Source organism: Triticum dicoccoides, chromosome 7A, assembly GCF_002162155.2.
Source record: "Triticum dicoccoides isolate Atlit2015 ecotype Zavitan chromosome 7A, WEW_v2.0, whole genome shotgun sequence".
NCBI lineage: Eukaryota > Viridiplantae > Streptophyta > Magnoliopsida > Poales > Poaceae > Triticum > Triticum dicoccoides.
In genome coordinates, this window is record NC_041392.1 from 536,273,673 (window position 1) to 536,296,545 (window position 22,873).

Here is a 22,873-nt window from a genome sequence, read left to right on the forward strand (position 1 = left end):
ATGAGGACGAAGAGGAGGAGGAGGAGGACTTGAGGGACGCTGATGCCGTGGATGTACATGCGGAGTAGCTAGCGATCCTCGATTCCCTTCGGTCGGTATCGACGGCGGAGGCCAAGTGGCGTCGTGTGCAGGAGGCTAGGCGGAGCACATCGCGGATGGTCTGCAGGAGGCGGAGGGGGAGCACGTCGTGGACGTCGACGAGATGCCTGCGAGTATGGAGGAGGAGGAGTGGGAGCCCTCCTACGCGCCCATCTATCCGGTGCCCGGCATGGATGTCGTGGACATCTTCGACGACGAACTTAGTTTAGAATAGTGTGGTTTACGTACTATCTAGGAAAACTTTTGCATGATTTGTATTGATCTAGGGGGTGAAATATGAGGTATTCAGATGCATATCATCAAATATGAGATATGACCGGTTAGTGCCCCCGACGCGTCCGCGGGCATTTGAGGGACCGGATTTGCCAAATCTGGTTGTAGATACTCTGATGACGATGAGTAGTCTAGTTTAGGGTTTAGTGTAGTTTAAGTTTGAATTTATGTGTAAAGTTCAGTTGTCAAGACAATGTGTTCCATTAGGTTGAACTTATGTTTAAATTTATGTAAATTTTAGTTAAAATTAGGTTGAGCTAATGCATGTTTAATTTTTACTCTGCTATATATAGGGGGTCGGTTAGATCCGATGAAATCTTAGGGCATGTTCGGTAGTTGCCCAACTTCAGCAAATCCTCAAATCTCGCTTCTCGTTTCGGTTGCCAGCTTCAGGCCGGAACGCTAGCGATCAAAAAATCGTTCGGTGAGGCTGCTCCAGTTTCCCTCTCGCCACGCATGGGCTGACAGCCTTTTCAGTGGGTCACGCATGTACGTATGGCACTTGGCGGTGGCACATCTCTGTAATAAGAGAGTGGGGATCGGGGCGTCTCTCCGGCCTATCTATCGAACCGGTACGTATGGCACTTGGCGGTGGCACAACTCTGTAATAAGAGCGAACTTCAGTTTTTGCGTTTTCTGGGATCTCCAAATGAGCTGCTCCGCGTTTTTGTACATAGCCCGGCCACTGATCCGGGAAGCCAGCTTCGTGGAGCCGGGCCGTTCGGGCTAGCTCCAGTCGCGGATTCGGCGAAGCGGGGAGCTGGGAAGCTACCGAACAGGCCCTTAGTAAAATAAAAATACTTCACTAGAGGTTTAGTCCACCGGATCCTTCGCTATTGAGTTGCCCCTGCGAACCAAACAAACCCTGCACATTTTCCCCCACAACGCCAGCCACGGAAAGGGTCCTATCACTAGATTTTTGCAGGATCGAAAGAATCATCTACTTAGTTTACTTGCCTGTAGCTTTCCTGAGCTCACACTTGATAGCTTTTTGTACAATATCTACCTTGGAAACCACCCCATACAGCCAAACTGGCTGTTTTCTTAGATAAACAAAATGTACCGTGTTCTTGACTGTTCTAAGTCAGAACGTGCGCCATCTTTCTTATGTACCATGCTCCGGGGGCAAAAGTGATCTCAAACGAAAAGAAATTCAACGGACAGTAACATATCGTTGACAAGATCCATGAAGCTGCGGTTGCGATCCGCGTTTGCTGATCTCAATATATGGATTTGCATATCATACAACCGTATCAAGGCTGGACACGTGTGTGTTCTCCTTATCCGGCACTCATCTTTATCAGATCGAAGACATCAGAGTTGTTAGGTTGAATCTGTCCGTATTTTGGACGCCGGCCGTTGCCTGATGCCTTCCCACCTTTGTCACTTCAATTTTCGTACTGTAGGTTACCCTGTTCAAGTTTGCTTCGGTACACCTCTAAAAAGTGATGTACCTTCGAGGTAAATCTACGGTGGAAATTAAATATGTCTTTGTTAAATATAGTGTAACCTCCGTTCGGACTCCTTCCCAATAAAGAACCTAAGGCTCCTCTACCTCCCGCCGCCGTCACCGTCGGTCCATCTCGTCTCCGGCGGTCCTATGGTCATGGAGACGTGGTGGACCCCGCCCTTGCCGGCGGGAGGGGTCTTTCATTGTTTTTAGGTGTTTTTATGAGTTTGTTTACGATTTGACTCCTGCTCAGGAAGACAAGGCGTTGGCGGCTCCCTAAAGATGGAATAATTTCCTCCCCGCCCGGCCCCGTCCCGGTGATGCGTTTAGCGTTGTCAGAGGACGTGTGGAGGTGTGTCTTCGGCTATCTCGTGAGATTCGATCGGTGATGGTCTTTGCGATGGATCCGGTTGGATCCAGTCTTTATTCGTGTGTCTACAGGTTGGATCCTTTCAATCTATACTTCTCTTCATCGCCGACGGTTGCTATTCTGATGCGTGGGTCTTGTGTTGCCTTAGCATGATGACTTCCCGACTGTCTACTGCAACAAGTTTGGCCTGGCTCCGATGAGGGAGGGATGATGACGGCACCGCGCCTTCGGCTCACTTCAGTGTTTGTAGTCATCGTTAGGTGGTCTACGAACATGAATGTAATTTTTATTATTTTATGTGTTCTTTGTACTGCCATGGCATGATGGAAAGGTCGTCCATTCGAAACTAAATGTTGCTGAAACGAGTGTATCTAGACATGATAGTTAATTTCAAACAAAGAGTTACTTACATAACCATTATCATTTCTTCCCTCTATAAGCAAATATAAAACATTTTAGATCACTAGAGTATTAATCAAAAATGTCTTACATTTGTTTACTGAGGTAGTACCTTTCAAAGAAAAAAGAACTATTATCACCTAGGAAGTCTGATGACCCTTTAGGCCTTTTCTTATGCAAAAAATCCTAAGATCTATTAATAATATATAATATAAATACAAAGAGCACCAAGTAACAAACAATATCATCAGATCCAAGGACCATCCAGGGACAAGTACAAATACTAAAGCTAGCTGAAAGCGCGCCACTATTATCTTTCTTCCTTATCCGTGCAAACGTTGTTGCAGTAGACAGTCAGAAAATCGTCATGCTAAGCCTTCAAAGTATCAGCACACTAGAGTATCAACCCAAAGATGATGAGAAGCATAGACCGGAAGGGCCATATCTGCAAAAACAGCAACGACAATGAGTGTTGTGGAATCCAAACAGATGCACCGAAGACAAGCGTCAATGGGATCCAAAAGAATCTTTCGGAGACTCACCTCCACACCCCCTCCATCAATGCTAGGCGCACCACTGACGCGAGGATAGGACGGGGTGGGGGTGGGGGTGCGCTATTTTAACTCCGGGACACATTTGTTGTCGTCTCTTCTCTTGTAACACATCATCAATCATTTAGAAAAAAACATCCTTGATCTAATTAGAACCTTTTCATACAAATGGCCAATAAATATGTAGGCACCTTCTAATCCCGCGCCTTGAAATTTATCGTGCCATCATAATTTTTCTCAGTTGTACATTAGTACTTGATGTCAATCGGAAGTCTCAATTGATTGGGTTGGTTTTAGCCTAAGTAGATTGAAATTGTGATACACACTCCAGTTTCCTTTTAATGAATACAACCTCCAATTGATTGATTAGTGACACTCCCTGCATTTTTACTGTACTTATTAAGTTTTTTAGTCAACCTTTGTAAATTTTGATTAACATTATATTTAAAAGTAACAACATCTAGAGTGTCAAATAAATATAACATGATAATACATTTTATGAGACTATGGTGGACCTAATGATATTGATTTGGTATTATGAATATTGATATAATTTGTATGCACTTGGTCGAACTTACCGGCTTTTCAATTAGAAACGGAGGACAAAGCTATCTTTTTTTAATTAATCAAGGATGCAGAGCTTTTACCACCGTTTAAAAATAACATAAAGTTGCCATTTTTAGAATTTGCAGCTCTCGTTATATAGAATCTTGCTGACCCTCATTACATTCTCTCAACAAATTTTACCAATTCTCTGCCAACAAATAATCAAGAATCTATAGCCGATACTCTGGCTAGGCAATGATTGACAAAAGTTGTTGCTAGTGTTTAACAACCGTGGTAGTGTTCTATATCCCAACCCAGCATGGCTTGTATTTGTTGAATATATTGTGTGTGTCTCTATCAAGTTTGCATTTTCAAAACAACTGGTTGAAACATAAATTTAGTATGGTACCCGAGCCTTCGGCTTCCCTGCGCCGTTCCTCCCAGCTTTCGCCGGCGTTGGACGTCACCCGTCACTTGTTTCCCGTCCGGCGGAGATGCCGCCTAAGCCACCTCCGCCACGGGCTGCGCTGGTGGTGAGGAACCCGGCCTGGGCTGCGGGGGCTGCCGCTACTCCGGCTGCGACTGCTGCCGCGCCGGGCCCCGCTCGTGCGGCGCCTCCCCCACGGGTCGTTCCACCGCCGCCTCGGGGAGCACCTCCTCCGCCTCCGGCTAGGGTGGCCTAGCCGCCTAAGGCCGCGCCCCCTCCGCCTCCCCAGCCTAGGGCTGCGCCAACACCGCCGCCAAGGGCCAAGCCGCAGCCGACACAACGGCCGTGGCCGAGGCAGATGGCGGGTGGACGCGGTGGCACTGCCCATGGCACGAACGGCCGTGGGGCGGGGGCGTTTGTGAGGGATGATCATAATCCTCCGCGACGACAGTGGGGCGATGATGGATATGATGCTTATGGCTCTGGGCTGCATCGGGGCTCTTCATCTACCGGCGGTGGCCGAGGGGATGACGGCAATACCAACTGGGATTTCCAAGGACCGCCCGGCAACTTCGTGGAGGGTGCGGTTGGCCCCAATAACCGCTCTTTCCGGGGTCGTTTCCGTGGAGGGCGGGGCAGGAACAGACGTTTCTATCAGCCAAGGCATCCGAAGACGACGGTTGAGACGGAGGTGGCTGACGGTGGATCGAATCTACCGCAGGTGGCGGTGGAGACGGTTCAAGCTCTGGCCGAAGTTACGTTGCCGGAGCCCATGTAGACTGGTGATTCTGCGTCTGAGCAAGGTACGGACAAATTTGAGGCTGATAAGTTGTCCAAATGGCCGGCAAAGAAGAAGAAGCTCACTTGTTTTCGTTGTGGTGACACAGGACACTTTATGGCTGAGTGCACTGCGGAATTATGTGACCTGTGCCGGAAACCTAAGCATACTGCTGCCGAGTGTCCTCTTATGCTTGGGTCTAAGCCTTCTGTTCAGATTTACGGGGTCTGCTGCTCGGAGTTGATGTTCTTCGAGTCTCCCACAGTGGCACCTTTGGTACCAGCGGTAGAGACTTCTTTCCCAGGGGTGGTGAAGGTAGTTCATGGACCATTGACCGAGGCGCAAATTATTCAGCAGCTGTGGGAACTCGCTCCGGGTAATTTTCAGTGGTCGTTGCTCAAGCTAAATGACACGTCTTACAAAGTTGATTTTCCGTCTAAGGAGGATCAGGTGCGAATCCTCAAGTTCGGTATGAGCAGGGTTACAGGCACTAGTTTTGTGCTGCAGTTTGATGAGTGGAAAAAGAAGGAGCCGCAGGGCACGCCGTTGAGGAAGATTTGGGTTCGTTTCTCCGGGGCACCATCTGATCCCTTGGATAGCTTCTTGGTGACGTGGAGTTTGGGGTCTTTGATCGGCAAGACTGAACAGGTGGATATGCCATTCACGAGGGCCAACGGGGTGGCGCGTTTACTGGTCAGTGTTGCTAATATTGAGTTCTTGCCGAACGTGGTGCCTTGGACGTACGATGGTGTTATGTATCAGTTGGACGTTTTGTATGAGGATCCTAATTTGTTCGATAAGTTTGAGGATGTTAACCCTATGGACACGACTAAGGGAGGAGGTGCCCCAGGGAACCAGGATGATTCGATGGGGGATGATGACAGGGCCAAGGGTCCGGTAGGTCCGTCTGAGTCTACTGATACTGCTCCTATTAGGTCTTCTGGGGTTGCTCCGACGTCCACCTTGCAGCTTGGGTCCTTGGGACCGTTCTCTGCTCTGCCTCGGCTGCGGGGTGTATTTCCGGGTTCCATGGATCCCGTGGCTCCTAGTTGTGCGCCGGCGGTCCTTGAGTTGGGAGATGCCGAGGGGCAGGTGGCCCTTCCCACGTCTCCTACCTCGCTGATGACTATTGTGGATGGTGCGGCGCTTGCGGCTATGGCTCCAGGTGACGGGCAGGAGGCCCGGTCCCCTGTGATGCCGACGCCAACGACGCCCATGGAGGACTCGGCGCTCTTCCCATTGTCGCCGCGAGCGGGAGGAGGGATGGCCGTGCAGGAGGCCACCGTCACTCTTTGCCCTGTTGCGGTGGGCGGGTCAGGTGACGCGACCGTATCACCGGCTTCCTCTCCGGAGCACCATGCGCGGGTCTCCCCGGCCCCTGCTGCCGGCGGGTCGCCCGTGGACAGGCCGCGGGTGTCGTCGCCGTGCTGCTCTCCTGCCCCGGTGGCTACGGCCCGGGGTGCCGCTGTTGGGGGATGGGCAGGAGGCCTTTCCCCTAGCAGAGCTTCACGCGAGGAGGTCATCGCCTTTGGCTGTATCCCGGACCCGGTCTCCCAGGGGAGGCGGGTCAGCGGGAGGCTGCAGGAGCAGCCGGACGTTGATGATATGCAGCTGAGGTGCGCTTTGAGAGCTGCCAAGTTGCGCGACGTCGAAACCTCCACTGATATGTCGGTTAATAAGTCGAATTCCATTTTGCATTTTACTGATGTTGAAATTATTCATAATGCAAATCAAATAGGAGTTTCACTTGGTAAAAATGATATTGAGGTCTCTAGGTCGGTTAATGACATGCTTGATTTGGAAGCTGATCGTGCGGTAGATATGATCCGTCACATAGCTGCTGTTAAACCTACGAACAATTCGGAGATAGATGCGCTTGGGGTTAGGGTTCTTGATGGCTTGTGTGTCGATCTTGACCCTGCTCTACCCGAGACGGAGGAGGACACCATTCCTGAGGTGTCTCTTCATGTAGATGAGCCCGAGGCGATAGAGGCAGAGAATGACTGTGCTCACCAGGATGATGGTCACCTTAAGCCAAAGCGGGCGTGGAAACGGAAGGTTTATCCCGTCTCGGCAGCACGTAGGAGTGCTAGGATCTACACTGCAAAAAAAATTCATGATGAATTATGAGAGGCATTTTCTGGAATAGCAGAGGTCTTAGAGACCTGGCTAAAAGAAGATTTCTAGCGGAGGCTTCTCTTGAACATCAGTTAGATTTTATTGCATTGTCTGAGACTGGAAGAAGCAACTTCACCTCTCAATTTCTTGCCACTTTGTCCGGGGGGTAGATTTTGATTGGCATTGCCTCCCCCCTCGAGGAAGATCCGGTGGGGTTCTACTTGGGGTTAAGTGCGAAACGTTGGAAGTTCGGAGTGTAGTTTTGGGGGATTTTGCTGTCAAGTTTCGAGTTCGAACTAAGGCAGATGGGTTTGATTGGGCTTTGGTGGCGGTGTATGGAGCTGCGCAACCAGAGCTCAAGCCAGACTTTTTGGCGGATCTGGTTATATTTGTGGTAACGAACAGCTCCCCCTCTTAGTAGGGGGGTGTTTCAACATTATCCGTAGGAAGGAGGAGAAGAATAATGACAATTTTGACGGCCGATGGTCGTTTATGTTCAACAGATTATCGAAAGTTTGGATCTCAGAGAGATAGAGCTTTCGGGTAGGAAATTCACTTGGGCTAATTCGTTACCGGTCCCGACGTTTGAGAAACTTGACCGTGTCCTCGCAAGTGTCGAATGGGAACAGAAGTTTCCTCTGGTAACCATGCAGGCATTGACAAGAGGTGTCTCTGATCACACACCGTTACTAGTTGATTCAGGAGTTCTAACTTTTGTGGGCAACAAGAACATTTTCTCGTTTGAACTTGCCTGGTTTGAAAGAGAAGGTTTTATTGAGTTGTTAGCTTGGGAGTGGGCTAAGGACTCAGGAGGAAGGACGCCTATCGAGCGATGGCAATGCAAGATTCGTCATCTCCGAAGGTTCCTTCGAGGATGGGCTAAGCACACGCATGGTATTTATAAGGTGGAGAAGGAGAGACTTCTTCTACTTATTCAAAACCTTGAAGTTAAAGCTGAAACTTCTATCTTGGATTCCAGTGAGTTGGAAACAAAGATAGAGGCGGAGATGCGACTTAAACAGCTTCTTCGCGAGGAGGAATTGAAGTGGGCATTGCGAGCTAAGGTTCGCAAGATAGTACAAGGCGAGGACAATACTCAATTCTTTCATATGATTGCTAATGGGAAGCATCGTAAGAAAAGAATTTTCCAGTTAGAACAAGACGAAGGGACGATAGTTGGTCAAGACAATCTGAAAGTCTACATTACCAATTATTATAAGCAGTTTTTTGGTCCCCCGGAATAGAATTTTGTGTCCTTAGACGAGTCTAGGGTTGAGGATGTTCCTCAACTTGAGAATGCCGAGAATGAGCTCCTCACTGCTCCGTTCTCTGAGAAAGAGGTGTTTGAAGCCATTGCACAAATGGAGAATAATAAGGCTCCAGGCCCGGATGGGTTTTCGGCGGAGTTCTACAAAAAGTGCTAGCAATTTATTAAGGGTGATTTGATGCCCATGTTTCAGGAGTTTTTTGAGGGACAGCTTCAGTTGTTTAAGCTGAATTTTGGAACGATAACTCTTCTTCCTAAGAAGACAGCCGCGGTTCGCATTGAGCAGTTCAGACCTATATGTCTGCTTAATGTGAGTTTCAAAATATTCACCAAGGTCGGGACGAACAGACTTACGCAGATTGCGCACTCTGTGGTTAATCCATCCCAGACTACTTTCATGCCTGATAGAAACATCCTTGAAGGGGTTGTTGTTGTCTTGCATGAAACGCTCCATGAAATCCACTCAAAAAAACTGGATGGCGTAGTTTTTAAAGTGGATTTTGAAAAAACATATGATAAAGTTAAATGGCCTTTCCTTCAACAAGCTTTTCATATGAAAGGTTTTGATCCGACCTGGAGAAACCAGATTGATTCCTTTACGCAAAAAGGGAGTGTAGGGATTAAAGTGAATGATGACATAGGTCACTATTTCCAAACTCACAAGGGGCTAAGGCAAGGAGACCCGATGTCACCGATCCTATTTAATATAGTGGCTGATATGCTCACTATCTTGATAGGTCGGGCAAAGGATGCAGGGCAGGTAGGTGGCCTGGTCCCACATCTAGTTGACGGAGGGATTTCCATTCTTCAGTATGCTGATGATACTATCATCTTTATGGAGCACGACTTGGCGAAAGCAAGAAACATGAAGCTGTTGTTATGCTTATTTGAACAATTATCTGGCCTCAAAATTAACTTCCACAAGAGCGAATTGTTTTTCTTTGGAAGAGCAAAGGATGACCAGGACACGTATAAACAATTGTTCGGTTGTGAATTGGGCTCTTTACCGTTTACGTATTTAGGTATACCCATTCATCATCGTAAGCTGACTAACATTGAGTGGAAATGCATCGACGATCGCTTTGAAAAGAAACTGAGTTGTTGGAAAGGGAAGCTCATGTCATACGGAGGACGATTGATTCTGATTAATTCGGTCCTTACAGTATGCCTATGTTTCTCTTATCCTTTTTCCAGGTTCCGGTGGGAGTTAGGAAAAGGTTAGATTTCTATCGATCTCGATTCTTTTGGCAAAATGACGAGCTCAAACGAAAGTATAGGCTTGCTAAGTGGGATATAATCTGTAGACCGAAGGACCAAGGGGGTCTAGGTATTGAAAATTTGGAAGTCAAAAACATATGTCTCCTTAGCAAGTGGCTATTTAAACTATCATCTGAGACGGAAGCTACTTGGGCACAGATTTTGCGTAATAAGTATCTTTATGCCAAAACCTTGGCTCAGGTAAATGTGAGGCCTTCCGACTCACCTTTCTGGAAGGGTTTGATGAGAGTCAAACAACTTTTTTTCAACAAGTCAAAATTTATTGTCGGGAGTGGTGCCACTACGAGGTTTTGGGAGGATACGTAGCTTGGGGAGACTCCCCTTGCACTTCAATATCCTACTTTGTACAGCATTATGCGACGTAGAGAAGCCTACGTTGCAACTGTTCTACAATCCACTCCCCTCAATATTAGTTTTCGAAGGACACTAGTTGGAAATCGTTGGGAGGCCTGGCTCCACCTTGTTAGATGTTTAATGGAGATCCGGCTGACCCAGCAACCAGATCAGCTGTATTGGAAACTTACTAAGAACGGTGTGTTCTCGGTTAAGTCTATGTATCTGGATGTCATTAACTCTAGCGTTGTTCCTTCCTCGATTCACGTTTGGAGAGTCAAGGTTCCTTTACATATCAAAGTGTTTATGTGGTTTGTGCATAAACAAGTCATTTTGACTAAGGATAACCTGGCAAAACGCAACTGGATGGGCTCATCTAGGTGTAGCTTTTGCGATCATAATGAAAACATCAAACACCTCTTTCTCGATTGTCCGTTGGCTAAGATACCGTGGCGCTCGATTCATATTGCGTTTAATATTAATCAACCCACCTCTATCGACATGTTATTTGGAACATGGCTTGATGGGGTTGATTCCGATACTGCAAGACACATTCGTGTTGGCGTTTGTGCTTTACTTTGGGCAGTATGGAACTGCAGAAATGATTTAGTATTTACAGATCAACAAACATTCACTTTTTGCAGGTTATCTTCAGGGCCACGGCATTCTTCCGTATGTGGTCGCTACTCACTCCGACGGAGGACAGGGAGCGTTTGGTTACTGCGTCTACCCGATGGGAGATGGTAGCGCGGGATATTTTTAACCGGTTTGGATGTCGGTCATGTAATAGGATAGGCATGTGGTGCTCCTATTGTGTTTGCCAGCCGGTTGTGGCTTTGGGTTTTCGCTCTGTCGAGCTTTATTGTTTATCTTCGCACCTCGGTACTTGGCGCTTTTGTTACTGGACTTTATTTTTAATAATATGAGCCGTATGCATCTTTCTGATATAGAGGCTGGGTAAACCTCCTTTTCGAAAAAAAACCCGAGCCAGAGGTCTAGTATAAGTGACACTGCCGATTCCACACTTTCGTTGAGTGACTGACCGGCTACCGCTGGTTGTCTGCAAACATTGTATGTGTAGAGGATAGCTGGCCTGAACTCACCCACGCTAGATTATCAGTCTCACGGAAGTTTCATTGCTGGGCAGTTCAATGCACGAGCAGAGCCGTCCAACAATATGGATCTCATCACTCTCACCTCACATACCACCGTTGTCGGGGCGACAGCGTGCGGTTTGACCAGGAAGATACACGCCGTTCGCATGGAAGGCCTGGAGCAGCGACTTGCGTCAGTAAACAAGTGCAGTGTACAGTAGCAGCAGCAGCAGCTGCTGCAGCAGCAGCATATATTAGCTGTTGCCCGGCAACGCTAGTTGCATGCCAACTTGGACTTTGGATCCAGATCTTACGGGCCACTCGGTATACACCTTTGCTTCCGCCCGTGACATCCGCAACGGCTTTTCTGAAGATCATTCCTCACATGCAGATGCAGCGCGTATAGTGCCACTAAGTTTTTGTTTTCAGTGAAACGAGGAGATGATAGCTTCTACGCCAAATCTACCGTAAAGGCCTCTCTAACGGCAACCCGCAAAGATCCTGCACCTGTCCGTGGACAGGGGGCAGTCCATGAATACGGATGCGGATGACAGTCATCCAACACTAATCGCATACATTTTCACAACAACTCAAATCATACGGACGAAATCCGTGCAAATACAACCGGATTTCATACAAACATAGAGGATTTCTTACAAACCGGACGCAAACAGTTATATTTAACTAAAAAAAATTAAAACTATGTGCACGTATGGTCGCGCGGACCTCCACTCCCACGATACGGATACACTACACTAGTCTATAGCCGACCGGGGCGGATCCCTTCGTCACCGGACTGCCAGGAGTCCTGGAGGCATATTCTTCCCCCGTATCTTCCCTATGTCCGGCTGCGCCCCTCATCGGATTGTGGCGAAGAGAGTGCTTCAGCCGGAGAGGAAGGGTGCTTCCGTGTATGCCTAGGCCAGGGTGGTCTAAGATAAAGAAGAAACCGGGTGTACAAGCCGGTGACGCGCCGGCGGCGGTCTCCCGTGTTCTACTTTCCCTCGAAGTTAAAAGCGGAAGGGGGCGCGGATGCGCTGGCCATCAACTCGTCGATCTCCTCCGCACATCCGCCTTCTTTCTCTGCCTGCATGGCGCGGCTACACGCGCGTTGACGGCGGATGGCGCGGTTGTGGGCACTGGAGGGGCGGTACGACGCGGCGTCGTCCATGCCCGTGTCGTCGTGCTCCCCGCCGCGCCGGCCTGAAGCAACTCGCCACTCCTCCGCGAGCTGGCTTGGAGCGACGAGCTACTGAACCACGCGCCGGATTGGGGCGACAACTTGCTCCATTGGCCTAGGAGAGGGAGGTAGAGTAGCGAGCTGCCTCGCTCGTATCCGCCGGACTCGGCGGGCCACCATGCCGGCTTTTATGCCGGAGAACTGCTCTTCCTGACTGATGCCATCGAAATGGTGGAGAAAATGGTGAAGGAGGAGATGGGGGAGTGATGGAGGGGTGTGATTCTTGCCTGACGTCTGCCCTCGTTTAAATAGAGGGCGGACGGGACGAGCTCGGCCGACGTTGCGTTTAAACCAGCCCGCTCCTGAACGGACGTGTGGCCAGAGTAGGTTTCTCGGCTTCCACGCGGGGATAATGGAGGCGTATGAATGCGGGGAGGAGGCGTGTTCAACCGGGCATGCAGCGGGCGACGCCCTCGGCTGGCGTGCCTCTTCAATAGCAGAGACAGTGAGAGGTCGCGTCCGCCCTGAGTCGTCTCCAATGCAGAGCAGCGCACTCTACAGTGGCGTGAATGCTGGCGCCATAGGGAGGGTTTTTTGGTGGGTCAGGGCGGTCAGAATCGGGCTTGGGAGTGCTCCGGACTCCCACAAACCTCCCCCATTTCTGTCTCTGGTTTACGGGAGAAATCGCGTCCCGACAGCTCCACAGACCGATAGAGATCGGCGTTGGATGGCGTATGTGGTCCGAATAGCACGATCCGAACGGTTATGGAAGGTTTACAGGTTCACCTTAAAAATGCCCTAAGTACATGTTTCGATCCATTACACGTGTGCGAGCGAGCACGGGCCAACAAGAAATGTGTATAGCGCTCCGCTCGGTGAGATGCCTTAGCTGTATGAGACGGAGAACGGGTACGGATGTAAAACAGGTCCGTTTAATTTCGTTTAAGCTCACTTAACGGTCAAAAAGCAGATACGCGGTCCCCGCGTCGCTCCTCTGGGCGGCACGGGCGGAAAACCCAGCGCCGGCGCCCCCGCTCCCCCATCCCCTCGCCGTCGCTGGTGCATGCCTGAGGGCAAAGCCCCTTGGCGGCCGGCGAAGGCGGGGTTCGTTCTCGCGGCGCGCATGTGGTGGTGGGGGCTCGGGTTCTGCAGGTCGGCGGCTCTCCGGCGGCCCCTGACGGTGTAGATCCGGCCCCTAGCGGCACTCCGGCGGCTCCAGGCTACATGGATCCGGCGGATGGCGGTGCGGGCGGGCGGTTGCTCGGCCGCGGCCCTTCTGGCAGAGCGGCGGCTGCGGCGGGACATGCGGGATTCGGCCCGTATTTCCTGCTCGGCGGGATGGGGTGGGGTGGCGCCCCCCTCCCCTCCACGACTTGGTGCTGCGGTCATGGCCGGCCTGCTGGCCCAGCGTGGCGGGCAGCGTGGTGGGTGATGGGGAGGCTCAGCCTCCCTTGGCTGCACGTTGGGTGACCTGCCGCTTCCCTCGCAGCGCTTCTGGCAGCGTCGGCAACTCCGGAGGCTTCGGCTGGGTGTCTCTCAGGCACGTGGGGGTGTGGTGGTAGCCCTCGCCTGCTCTCGTGAAGCTTGGTGGTCTCCCTTGCACTACGGTGGTGGGCGCCATATCTGGCCGGTTAGGCTGGCTTCGACTTGCCGGCGGGTGCTGGCGGTAAGGATGGTGGCTCATGCGTGATGGTGGCGCCGTCGTCGCGTAGGAGGTGTGTGGGACAGCGGGCTTGCGGATCGGTGGTGCTGCACCACCGGTTCCGTGCGGGTGCTCAGTGAGGTGGCTCCGGGCGAAAGCCTAGACGACACGGCGTCCGTGGGTGTCGTTTTTCCTCCTTGGGGGTCGTCGTGGAGCCTCTCCTCGCCAAGCGCCTTCAGACCATGACATTCGGGCGAAAGCCTAAGACTCCAGTGTGTGTTGGGCGACGGCGTCGTTCTCTCATGTCGCTACCCCCTTGGGGGCGTCGCCTTGAAGGCCATCGCCCCCCCCCCCTCTCGTACTTTCCCGAAGCTGGACGCACATGACATCGTAATCGGCAGGTGCCTGCTACCTCTTGAGCATGCGTTGATTTTTCCTTAAAGAGAAAAGAGTGATGCAGCAAAGTAGCTTAAGTATTTCCCTCAGTTTTTGAGAACCAAAGTATCAATCCAGTAGGAGACAACGCACAAGTCACCTAGTACCTGCACAAACAATCAAGAACCTTGCAACCAACGTGATAAAGGGGTTGTCAATCCATTCACGGTCACTCGCAAAAGTGAGATCTGATAAAGATAGTAAAATAAATATTTTTGATATTTTTGTTGTATAGATTGGAAAGTAAAGATTGCAAAAGAATAAACGAGATGTGATGTAAATAAAAGAGATGGAATATAATAAGAAAGAGACCCGGGGGCCATAGGTTTCACTAGTGGCTTCTCTCAAGATAGCGTGTATTACGGTGGGTGAACAAATTACTGCCGAGCAATTGATAGAAAAGCACATAGTTATGAGAATATCTAAGGCAATGATCATAAATATAGGCATCACATCCATGTCAAGTAGATCGAAACGATTCTGCATCTACTACTATTACTCCACACATCGACCGCTATCCAGCATGCATCTAGAGTATTAAATTCATAAGAACAGAGTAACGCTTTAAGCAAGATGACATGAGTAACGCCTTAGGTAAGATGACATGATGTAGAGGGATAAACTCAAGCAATATGATATAAACCCCATCTTTTTATCCTCGATAGCAATAATACAATAAGTGCCTTGCTGCCCCTGCTGTCACTGGGAAAGGACACCGCAAGATTGAACCCAAAGCTAAGCAATTCTCTCATTGCAAGAAAGATCAATCTAGTAGGCCAAACTAAACCGATAATTCGAAGAGGCTTGCAAAGATATCAAATCATGCATATAAGAATTCAGAGAAGAACCAAATAATATTCATAGGTAATCTTGTTCATAAACCCACAATTCATCGGATCTCGGCAAACACACCGCAAAAGAGTATTACATTGAATAGATCTCCAAAAACATCGAGGAGAACTTTGTATTGACAATCAAAGAGAGAGAAGAAGCCATCTAGCTAATAAATATGAACCTGAAGGTCTGTGGTAAACTACTCACGCTTCATCGAAGAGGCTATGGTGTTGATGTAGAAGCCCTCCGTGATCGATTCCCCCTCCGACAAATCGCCGGAAGAGGCCCCAAGATGGGATCTCATGGGTACAGAAGGTTGCGGCGGTGGAAAATTGGTTTCGTGGCTCTCTGCGGTCGATCTAGGGTATAAGAGTATATATAGGCGGAAGAAGTGCGTCAGTGGAGCTACGAGGGGCCCACGAGGGTAGGGGGCGCCCTCCTACCTCGTGTCCACCTTGTGGCGTTCCATACTTCAACTCCAAGTCTTCTGGTTTGCTTTCGGGCCAAAAAAGATCATCGTGAAGGTTTCATTCCGTTTGGATCCCGTTTGGTGTTCCTTTTCTGTGAAACTCTAAAATAGGCAAAAAAACAGAAACTAGCATTGGGCCTCCGGTTAATAGGTTAGTCCCAAAAATAATATAAAAGAGCATATTAAAGCCCATTAAATATCCAAAACAGATAATATAATAGCACGGAACAATCAAAAATTATAGATACGTTGGAGACGTATCAAGCATCCCCAAGCTTAATTTATGCTCATCCTCGAGTAGGTAAATGATAAAAACATAATTTTTGATATGTAATGCTACCTAACATAATTATCAATGTAATTTTCTTTATTGTGGCATGAATGTTCAGATCTGAAAGATTCAAAACAAAAGTTTAATATTGACATTAAAATAATAATACTTCAAGCATACTAACAAAGTAATCATGTCTTCTCAAAATAAGATGGCCAAAGAAAGCTATCCCTATAAAATCATATAGTCTAGCTATGCTCTATCTTCATCACACAAAATATTTAAATCATGAACAACCCCGATGAGAAGCCAAGAAATTGTTTCATACTTTTGATATTCTCAAACTTTTTCAATCTTCACGCAATACATGAGCGTGAGCCATGGACATAGCACTATAGTTGGAATAGAATGGTGGTTGTGGAGAAGACAAAAATGAGAAGATAGTCTCACATCAACTAGGCGTATCAAAGGGCTATGGCGATGCCCATCAATAGATATCAATGAATGTGAGTAGGGATTTGCATGCAACAGATGCAATAGAGCTATAAGTGTATGAAAGCTCAAAAAGAAACTAAGTGGGTGTGCATCCAACTCGCTTGCTCACGAAGAGCTAGGGCATTTTAAGTAAGTCCATCATTGGAATATACAAGCCAAGTTCTATAATGAAAAATTCCCACTATTATATGAAAGTGACAACATAGGAGACTCTCTATCATGAAGATCATGGTGCTACTTTGAAGCACAAGTGTGGAAAAAGGATAGTAGCATTATCCCTTCTCTCTTTTTCTCTTTTTTTATTTGGGCATTTCTCTCCCTTTTTTTATGACCTCTTTTTTTCTTTTTTCCTTTTTCGTTTGGAGTCTCATCCCAACTTGTGGGGGAATCATAGTCTCCATCATCATTTCCTCATTGGGACAATGCTCTAATAATGAAGATCGTCACACTTTTATTTACTTACAACTCAAAAATTACACCTCGATACTTAGAAAAAAATATGACTCTATGTGAATGTCTCTGGCGGTGTACTGGGATGTGCAATGATTCAAGAGTGACATGTATGAAAAAATTAGGAAGGGTGGCTTTGCCACAAATACGATGTCAACTACATGATCATGCAAAGCAATATGACAATGATGGAGCATGTCATAATAAACGGAACGGTGAAAGTTGCATGGCAATATATCTCGTAATGGCTATGGAAATGCCATAATAGGTAGGTATGGTGGCTGTTTTGAGGAAGGTAAATGGTGGATTTATGGTACCGGCGAAAGTTGTGCGGTACTAGAGAGGCTAGCAACGGTGGAAGGGTGAGAGTGCATATAATCCATGGACTCAACATTAGTCATAAAGAAATCGCATACTTAGTGCAAAAATCTATTAGTTATCGAAACAAAGTACTATGTGCATGCTCCTAGGGGATAGATTGGTAGGAAAATACCATCGCTCCTCCCCGACCGCCACTCATAAGGAAGACAACCAAAAAATAAATCATGCTCCGACTTCATCACATAACAGTTCACCATACGTGCATGCTACGGGAATCACAAACTTTAACACAAATATCTCTCAAATTCACAACTACTCAACTAGCATTACTCTAATATCACCATCTTCATATCTCAAAACAATCATAAGGAATCAAACTTCTCATAGTATTCAATGCACTTTATATGAAAGTTTTTATTATTCCCATCTTGGATGCCCATCATATTAGGACTAATTTTATAGCCAAAGCAAATTACCATGCTATTCTAGAAGACTCTCAAAATAATATAAGTGAAGCATGAGAGATCAATAATTTCTATAAAATAAAACCACCACCGTGCTCTAAAAATATATAAGTGAAGCACTAGAGCAAAATTATCTAGCTCAAAAGATATAAGTGAAGCACATAGAGTATTCTAATAAATTCCGATTCATGCGTGGCTCTCCCAAAAGGTGTGTACAGCAAGGATGATTGTAGTAAACTAAAAAGGAAATAATCAAATCATACAAGACGCTCCAAGTAAAACACATATCATGTGGTGAATAAAAATATAGCCTCAAGTAAAGTTACTGGTAGACGAAGACGAAAGAGGGGATGCCTTCCGAGACGTCCTCAAGCTTAGGATTTTGGTTGTCCTTGAATTTTACCTTGGGGTGCCTTGGGCATCCCCAATCTTAGGCTCTTGCCACTCCTTATTCTAAAATCCATCAAATCTTTACCCAAAAACTTGAAAACTTCACAACACAAAACTTCAACAGAAAATCTCATGAGCTCCGTTAGTATAAGAAAATAAACCACCACTTTAAGGTACTGTAATGAACTCATTATTTATTTATATTGGTGTTAAACCTACCGTATTCCAACTTCTCTATGGTTCATACCCCCCGATACTAGCCATAAATGCATCAAAATAAGCAAACAACACGCGAAAAATAGAACCTGTCAAAAACAGAACAGTCTGTAGCAATCTGGAGGTTTCGAATACTTCTGTAACTCCAAAAATTCTGAAAAATTAAGACGACCAAGATAGTTTTTATATTGATCTACTGCAGGTGGATAAGGAATTTTATCGCTCTCTGTTAAAAAAATGAAAATTATTTTCATGAGCGCATACTTTCTGTTTTTATCAGCAAGATCAAACAACAATCACCCAAGAAGATCCTAAAGGCTTTACTTGGCACAAACACTAATTGAAACATAAAAAACACAATCATAACAGAGGCTAGATGAAATTTATTACTAAACAGGAACAAAAAGTAAAGAACAAAAATAAAATTGGGTTGCCTCCCAACAAGCGCTATCGTTTAACGCCCCTAGCTAGGCATAAAAACAAGAATAGATCTAGGTATTGTCATCTTTGGTATGCAATCCATAAGTGTCTCTCATAATAGATTCATAAGGCAATTTAATTTTCTTCCTAGGAAACTGTTCCATGCCTTTCCTTAACGGAAATTGGAATCTAATATTTCCTTCTTTCATGATAATTGCACCAATCGTTATAAGGAAAGGTCTACCAAGAATAATAGGACATGTAGGATTGCAATCTATGTCCAGAACAATGAAATCTACGGGCACATAATTCCTATTTACAACAATAAGAACATCATTTATCCTTCCCATAGGTTTCTTAATGGTGGAATCCGCAAGATGCAAATTTAAAGAACAATCATCAAATTCACGGAAACCTAGCACATCACACAAAGTTATTGGAATCATGAAAACACTAGCACCCAAATCACACAAAGCATAGCATTCATAATCTTTAATCTTAATCTTAATAGTAGGTTCCCACTCATCATAAAGTTTTCTAGGGACAGAAACTTCTAGTTCAAGCTTTTCTTCATAGGATTGCATCAAAGCATCAACGATATGTTAAGTAAAAGCTTTATTTTGATTATAAGCATGAGGAGAATTTAACACGGATTACAACAAGGAAATACAATCTATCAAAGAGCAGTTATCATATCATAATTAAATTCCTTGAAATCCAAAAGGGTTCATTGCTGTGTAAAGTTTTGACCTCTTCAATCCCACTTTAATTAATTTTTGCATCAAGATCTAAAAAATCTAAATCATTGGGACGCCTTTTAACTAAAGTTGACTCATCTCTAGTCCCATCTTTATCAAGATTCATATTGGAAAACAAAGATTTAATAGGAGTCACATCAATCACTTTTAGATCATCATCATTATTATCATGTAGATCTTCCGGTTTAACGACCATCTTATTAACTAAGGTGGCTTGCTTATCCGAAATTTGGCCCACTAAATTTTCAAGATGAGCAAACTGATATTTCAAACCATAAAATTCTTTAGACATATCATCGAGCTCTTTATTCATGTGCTCCATAAAAATCTTTTGTTCTTTAAGCTTGTTTCTGAAGAAATTATTAAGCTGAAATTGCAAAGACATAAAGATTCCAATGTTGTTTTCAATTTCTTCCAACCTTCTTAGGTGAGGATCAATGCCTTTTGGTAGAGCCATCAAAGCAAACAGGCACACCAGAAGAAAGCAAAAAGAGACAAACGAAAAAGGGGCGAAGAAAAGGCAAAGGTTTTTGAAAATCGTTTTAGAAGTGGGGGAGAGGAAAACGAGAGGCGAGTGGCAAATAATGTATGCGAGGGAGAAGAGTTTATGATGGGTACTTTGTATGTCTTGACTTGGTGTAGATCTCCCCGGCAATGGCGCCAGAAATCCTTCTTGCTACCTCTTGAGCATGCTTTCGTTTTCCCTTGAAGAGGAAAGGGTGATGCAGCAAAGTAGCGTAAGTATTTCTTTTAGTTTTTGAGAACCAAGGTATCAATCCAGCAGGAGACAACGCACAAGTCACCTAGTACCTGCACAAACAATCAAGAACCTGCAACCAACGCGATGTTGGGGAACGTAGTATTTCAAAAACAAAATTGCCTACGCACACGCAAGATCCATCCAGGTGATGCATAGCAACGAGAGGGGAGAGTGTGTCCACGTACCCTCGTAGACTGAAACAGGAAGCGTTTTGTAACACGGTTGATGTAGTCAAATGTCTTCTTGATCCAACCGATCCAAGTACCGAACGCACAGCACCTCCGCGATCTGCACACGTTCAGCTCGGTGACGTCCCTCGTACTCTTGATCCAGCTGAGGTCGAGGGAGAGTTTCGTTAGCACAACGGCGTGATGATGGTGATGATGAAGTTACTGGCGCAGGGCTTCGCCTAAGCATTACAACAATATGACCGAGGCGGAAATCTGTGGAGGGGGCACCGCACACGGCTAAGACAACTGCAACTTGTTTGTTCTAGGGTGCCCCTGCCCCTGTATATAAAGGAGCAAGGGGGAGCCCGGCCGGACCTATAGGGGCGCGCCCCAAGTAGGATTCCTACTAGGAATAGGAATCCTATTCCTAGTAGGTTTCCAACAAGGAAGAGAGGGGGAAGGAAGGAGAGGGAGAGAGGGAGAAGGAAAGGGGGGCGCCACCCCCTTCCCTAGTCCAATTCGGACCCAAGGGGGAGGGGCATGCGGCCTTCCCTAGACACCCCTCTCTCTCCACTAAGGCCCATGAGGCCCATTAGTTCCCCCGGGGGGTTCCGGTAACCCCCTGGCACTCTGGTTTTATCCGAAACTTCTCCGGAACACTTCTGGTGTCCGAATATATTCGTCCAATATATCAATCTTTACGTCTCGACCATTTAGAGACTCCTCGTCATGTCCGTGTTCACATCCGGGACTCCGAACAACCTTTGGTGCATAAAAACACATAAACTCATAATATCGATCGTCATCGAAGTTAAGAGTGCGGACCCTACGGGTTTGAGAACTATGTAGACATGACCGAGGCACTTCTCCGGTCAATAACCAATAGCGGAACCTAGATGCTCATATTGGCTCCTACATATTGTACGAAGATCTTTATCGGTCAAACTGCATAACAACATACGTTGTTCCATTTGTCATCGGTATGTTACTTCCCGATATTCGATCGTCGGTATCTCAATACCTAGTTCAATCTCGTTACCGGCAAGTCTCTGTACTCGTTCCGCAATGAAACATCCCGCAACTAACTCATTAGTTACATTTCTTGAAAGGCTTATAGTTATGTGCATTACCGAGAGGGCCCAGATATACCTCTCCGACAATCGGAGCGACAAATCCTAATCTCGATCTATGCCAACTCAACAAACACCATCCGAGACACCTGTAGAGCATCTTTATAATCACCCAGTTACGTTGTGAAATTTGATAGCACACTAAGTGTTCCTCCGGTATTCGGGAGTTGCATAATCTCATAGTCATAGGAACATGTATAAGTTATGGAGAAAGCAATAACAATAAACTAAACGATCATAGTGCTAAGCTAACGGATGGGTCAAGTAAATCACATCATTCTCTAATGATGTGATCCCGTTCATCAAGTGACAACTCTTGTCCATGGCTAGAAAACTTAACCATCTTTGATTAACGAGCTAGTCAAGCAGAGGCATACTAGTGACACTCAGTTTGCCTATGGATTCATACATGTACTAAATTTCCGGTTAATACAATTCTAGCATGAATAATAAACATTTGTCATGATATAAGGAAATATAAATAACAACTTTATTATTGCCTCTAGGGCATATTTCCTTCAGTCTCCCACTTGCACTAGAGTCAGTTATCTAGATTACACAGTAATGATTCTAACACCCATGGAGTCTTGGTGCTGATCATGTTTTGCTCGTGAGAGAGGCTTAGTCAACGGGTCTACAATGTTCAGATCCGTATGTATCTTGCAAATCTCTATGTCTCCCTCCTTGACTTGATCGCGGATGGAATAGAAGCATCTCTTGATGTGCTTGGTTCTCTTATGAAATCTGGATTCCTTTCCCAAGGCAATTGCACCAGTATTGTCACAAAAGATTTTCATTGGACCCAATGCACTAGGTATGACACCTAGATCGGATATGAACTCCTTCATCCAGACTCCTTCATTTGCTGCTTCCGAAGCAGCTATGTACTCTGCTTCACACGTAGATCCCGCCATGATGCTTTGCTTGGAACTGCACCAACTGACAGCTCCACCATTCAAGAAAAATACGTATCCGGTTTGTGACTTAGAGTCATCCGGATCAGTGTCAAAGCTTGCATCGACGTAACCGTTTACGACGAGCTTTTTTTCACCTCCATAAATGAGAAACATATCCTTAGTCCTTTTTAGGTATTTCAGGATATTCTTGACCGCTGTCCAGTGGTCCACTCCTGGATTACTTTGGTACCTCCTTGCTAAACTAATAGCAAGACATACATCAGGTATGGTACACATCATTGCATACATGATAGAACCTACGGCTGAAGCATAGGGAATGACTTTCATTTTCTCTCTATCTTCTGCAGTGGTCGGGTATTGAGTCTGACTCAACTTCACACCTTGTAACACAGGCAAGAACCCTTTCTTTGCTTGATCCATTTTGAACTTCTTCAAAACTTTATCAAGGTATGTGCTTTGTGAAAGTCCAATTAAGCGTCTTGATCTATCTCTATAGATCTTGATGCCCAATAAATAAGCAGCTTCACCGAGGTCTTTCATTGAAAAATTCTTCTTCAAGTATCCTTTT